Source organism: Papio anubis, chromosome 3 (assembly GCF_008728515.1).
Source record: "Papio anubis isolate 15944 chromosome 3, Panubis1.0, whole genome shotgun sequence".
Lineage (NCBI taxonomy): Eukaryota > Metazoa > Chordata > Mammalia > Primates > Cercopithecidae > Papio > Papio anubis.
The window spans coordinates 35714571-35719996 of NC_044978.1; the positions used below are offsets into that span (position 1 = coordinate 35714571).

Genomic DNA, 5426 nt, shown 5'->3' on the forward strand with positions numbered 1-5426 from the left:
GGACCAGGAAGTCTAATCACATTGTTGATGGATCAGAATGAAAATAGTGGAAACATTTGTCCTGGGGAAAAGGAATATCATACAGTTACTTGCTCTGCTTGTAGTCAACATTTTATTTTTTGATTCAAGTGGTCACTGCCTTCAAATCCCCAGAATCTACTGAGATTAGTGATGGCCTCACCAAGTAACTAGAGAATAGCAGGCATAGTACCTCATCAACCTTGAGTATACAAAGTTGGGTACAATGGGGTCTTAGTCTACATTAAGTTTTCATTCTGTCAAACTGTTCAGATTGACTTTTAGAAGGTTAGGATGATGTCTGTTGATTAGGTTTTGTCTGTTGTGATAAATAACATTCCAAAGTAATAACATTTCTGATAACATGAAACATAACAAAGGCAGTGTGTATAGTGGTTATGAATAGAGATTCTGAGCCATCTTGCTAACTGCATGATTTTGAGCAAGTTATCGTCTCTGTGAAATGGACTTCATAGGGTTGTTATGAAAATTTGGTGAGATGGCACATGTAAATTACCAACAGTACCTGATGTTTGTTTTTTGTTGTTTTTCTGTTGTTGTTGTTGTTGTTTGCCATTAAGGGTCTTTTATTTGTATTCATCACATCAGAGATCATCTCTTCCTAGGAAGCTTTTTAAAAATCCCCAGGTTGGATTAGGGCACTCCTTCTAGGTCCCTGACAATTTCCTCCAGGTTAGGGATCCCAAGGGGTTGCTGCCTTCCTAGGTCTCTGGCCTGGCCCTTGGGGCACACAGTCATCAAGAAGTGCTGGGGGGAAGTGAGCTCTTTATTTAGACATAGCTCTGCTGAGTGGAAAGTAGGCACCGGCCCCATTAACACTTGCTGGCTGGTGGCTTCCAAGCACGCCCCACTGCCAAGGCTCAGCTCTGCAGTCTGCCACCGCAGGTCCCTAGCACAGCCCCCAGGGTCCTTAAAAGTCATCATCATCACAGATGTCAAGGTACGCGTCAAAAGCCTCTCTGTTGCAGTTTCCATCAGGAGTGAAGACTATTTGTGGAAGGTCCCATCTACGCAGATGGCAATGACACAATTGACGTTCTTGGAAGTATTGCGACAGAAGACGCAGATGCAAGCTGACTCAGCAGGCACAGTGAAGCTCGCCAGGCTCCACTGAGGGTCCACGTACTGCCCAATGATAGGCCCTTGCCCACAGCGAGCCAGTGCGGAGCGGCGGTTGAGGCGGGTATCCTTGAGAGCAAAGATATGGACGGTGCCTTTATCACTGGAAGTACAGAGGAAGGAGGAGTCGTGGCTGAAGTTAATGCAGTAGACAGTGGCAGGGTCAGTGCCTCGGCGCAGCTCTACCAGTTTCTCCTTGGATGGTGTGTCAAAGAGGTGAATAAGGGTACCCTTCTGGGAGGCTGAGGCCACTACAGTCCCTGGCTGGTTTAGAGACACGCAGGCTATGTCACTCTGGTGTGCATTGATGGTGAATGGAGCAGACAAGGTGCCAGGCATTGTGCTCGCCAGGTCCACAAGTTGCAGACTCTCACACTTGTGTCCCAGGAACACTAACAGTTGCTTCTCCAGGCTGGGGCAGAGGTCACAGAGCCCCTTGGGGTTGTCCCAGGTATCAAACTCAAACAGCTTTCGGGGATTGTCTGGGAAGGAGTACACACAGATGCGGTTCTTCAGCACCATCACGATCTTGTCATGGCGCATGAGCACAGAAAGCACTGGCTTAGTGAAGGTGAACTCCAGCACCAGCTTCTCCTTGGAGTCCTTGCCCTCCCGGGCATCGTCCCAGATCAGCACTGAGATCTCTGAGAACTTGGGGCTACTACTACCACCCACCAAGACCAGAAGGTTTGTTTATTTGTTTGTTTTTGAGACGGAGTCTTGCTCTTTCACCTAGGCTAGAGTGCAGCGGTACAATCTCGGCTCACTGCAACGTCCACCTCCCAGGTTGAAGCGATTCTCCTGCCTCCCAAGTAGCTGAGATTACAGGTGTGCACCACCACACCAGGCTAAATTTTGTAATTTTTTTTTTTTTTTTTTTTTTTAGTACAGACGGAGTTTCACCATGTTGGCCAGGCTGGTCTTGAACTCCTGACCTCAAGTGATCTGCCTGCCTTGGCCTCCCAAAGTGCTGGGATTACAGGCATGAGCCACCATACCCAGCTGACTTTTTATTTAAAAGCATTTGTTTCTAAGATCATAATTCAATTGCCAGGAAAATTACCAGGTAATGATTGCCTCTAAGAAAATCAGTCCCTAAACTTGTCCCATCTCTAGCTCACTGAGGGTATAATCCCCAATGTAGACCCAATATGAGATCACTGACAATTCCCTTCATTTTACTCTTGAAGAGAAAGACAGAAGTTATGAAGAAATTGTCATTCCCTGAGGGACACTCAGAGGAATAACCAGCCCAAGATTCTTTACAGGAATTCTACGTGGAAAGTGTTCACTTGGATTAATAAGCCCCTTTGGTTAAAAGGCAATTATATGAAGGAATGTAAATATATTGGGCTTTCAGTCATTCACACTTCAATATGAATTAGATCAATCATAATGTTTTCTTCTAACCAACTAGATGAGCTAAGTGTCTCTCAGGAAATGAGACTGTTGATGGCAAAAAGGGAGCAGAGGGCATTACCTAGCAGAGGGTCAGGTGGGACAGTGCAGGAGGAAGTATTTGGAAACAAGTTGGGGGTACATTCAGAAGCAGAGATACAGAGAACAGGAAAGGGGAGGGGACAGAGAAAGGGGAAAGAGGAATGCATTAATGAAAATTTTATTTTATTTTGTTTTGCCTCTTTGTCAAAGGAGAAGGGGTCAAGGCCCAATCTGCAATCTCAATAATAAATTATCGCTTTTCTCTCAGAGAAGAGGAGACAGGGAAAAGAAAAGGACATTCCTCTCTTTTCCAAGAATGAGGAACCACTCTGCTGAGAAAGTTTGCTTTGGCATTCATAGCAACACTGAAAGTTTGTTGTTCTGTTTTAAACCTCAGAAACTTGCATAACTGGGCCAACACCAGCCGTGCCAGGAACTGGTACAGGGTAGGTCTGTCTTGCCCAGACCGTCCAGGGAATGACTATATTAAAATTCTGCTCTTGCATAATATGTTTCACAGAAATTTTAATCATAGGAAATGAAACTGACTGCTGCAAAGGACCTGAACTTCCTATGGACACTGCCTCCTGCCAAGTACATGGCCATCCTCTCCAGACTCAGAGAGGTAGGGGTGGCAGAGGGAGGGTGGGAAGAAAGCAGTAACCAGCAAGTGCCTACTAGGGACCAGGCATGTGGTTTTGAACAATCAATGTTTATTCAGCATGCCCTTTGGTCAGGCATGGTGATAGTTGCTGGGGTTAACAGCAACAAAGTCCTGGTCTTTGCCCTGAAGAAGCTCACAGTCTAGTGGGGAAGAAAGAAGTTGAACAAGTAATTCCAAGGGGGCAACATGAGCAGCACTGCAGGCATGAGGCAGAAGGCTCTTAGCATCCCCAGGAAATAACTTATCCCTGTTTAGTAGATGGGCCACCCAAGGCTCAGAGAGATCAGACAAGCAAGCAAGAGTGTCGTCAGAGTGAACGTCAGACATCTTCCCAAGCCTGTGTTCTTTCTACCAGCTAAGTGAAGGGTCTACCGTGTGCATGTTGCCAGGGTAAGGGCTTGAATAACAATCTAGGCTTTTCAAATTGTCTCCTGCCTTCAAAGGGTGAAGAGGTAAATAGATATATTTACCATGAATGGTAGAGTAGAAAGCCACGGGAAACTGTGGCCTCCCCCTTACTAGGTGGTTAGTCTTGAGTATGTCATTCAGTGTTTCTGGGCCTCAGTTTCTTGGGAATGTTACCTTTTTAGAGGGTTGTTTAAAAGATGAGATTAGATGGTAGAGGTGAAAAGTGGTCTGACTGAAGTTGTCTGTCTGACTAAAGCTGAAGTAGTCCAAAATCCAAACTCTGAAGCCTGGAGTCTGAAATCTGGGGTCTGGGGTCTAAGGTCTGAAGTCAGAGGTCTGGTCTGGAGTCTGAAATCTGAAGTCTGGTCTGGAGTCTGAAGTCTGGAGTCTGAATTCTAAAGTCTGAAATCTGGGTCTGGAGTCTGAAGTCTGGAGTGAGTCTGAAGTTCGAAGTGTGTTCTGGAGTCTAAAAGTCTATTGTCTGGAGTGTGGAGTCTGTTGTTTGAAGTGTGGAGACTGGAGTCTGTTGTCTAGGGTTTGTTGTCTGAAGTATACAATCTGGAGTCTGAAGTCTGAAGCTGGAGTCTAAAAGTCTGTTGTCTGGAGTGTGAAGTCTGTTGTCTAAAGTCTGGAGTCTGAAATGTGGAGTCTGAGGTCTGAAGTAGTCTGACTAAAACTGAAATAGTCTTTAAACTAAAAACTATCATTCTCGTGCTTATTGGTGCAATTGTTATACAGTTGAATACAGTGTTGGTAAAAAAGGAGAAGCAGAAAGAATGTAGATTAAACTTTGTTGATTCCCATCTTGCCTTTCCTTCTGCTGGAGCCACGTCAGATGTTTTGATTTCTTAATCTAAGTAGAGAGCAGCTTTAACTTGCTTTGAAAACATGTTATTCTGCATAGCAAAGGAAAAAAATTAACAAAATAAAAAGAACCTATAGAGGGGGGTAAGGAGGAGGTGGGGGTGGGGATGGTTAATGGGTACCTAAAAAAATAGTTAGAAAAAATGAATAAGACCTACTATTTGATAATTTAATTGTACATTTTAAAATAACTAAGAGTATAATTGTATCATAAGACAAAAGATAAATGCTTGAGGGGATGGATATCTTATTTTCTGTGACACAATTTGCGTGTATCAAAACATCTCACACACCCCATAAATATACACACCTACTATGTACCCATAAAAATTAAAACAAAATTTTAAACTTTGTAGTAAAATTTTAAACAGAACCTATAGAATGGGAGAAAATTTGTAAACTATACATATAATAAATGGTTACTATCCAAAATACATAAAAAATTCATACAATTCAATAGCAAAAAAACAAATAACTGGATTTTAAAGTGGGGAAAGAATCTGAATAGACATTTTCCCAAAGAAGACATACAAATGGCCAACAGGTATATACAAAGGTGTTCTACATCACTAATCATCAGGGCAATGCAAATCAAAACCACAATAAAATGTCACTTCACACCTGTTAGGATGGCTAGTACCAAAAAGCCAAAAGATAAGTGTTGACAAGGATGTGGAGAAAGGGAACTGTTACACATTATTGGTGGGAATGTAAATTGGTATAGCCATCATGGAAAACAATATGGAGGTTCCTCAAAATATTCAAACTAGAACCACCATATGATCTAGCAATCCCTCTTCTAGGCATATACCCAGGGAAAATGAAATCAGTATATCAAAGAGCTGTCTACACTCCTATGTTTATTGCAGCATTATTCACAATAGCCAAGATA

The 5426-nt window shown here is 43.1% G+C and overlaps 1 pseudogene across 1 annotated transcript; it reads right to left on the reverse strand.

Moving 5' to 3' along the window:
• Positions 1 to 587: 587 nt before the first annotated feature.
• Positions 588 to 1937, reverse strand: LOC116274130 (annotated as a pseudogene). The gene has a single exon (XR_004182644.1). The product of XR_004182644.1 is annotated as a WD repeat domain phosphoinositide-interacting protein 4 pseudogene (transcript).
• Positions 1938 to 5426: the final 3489 nt, after the last annotated feature.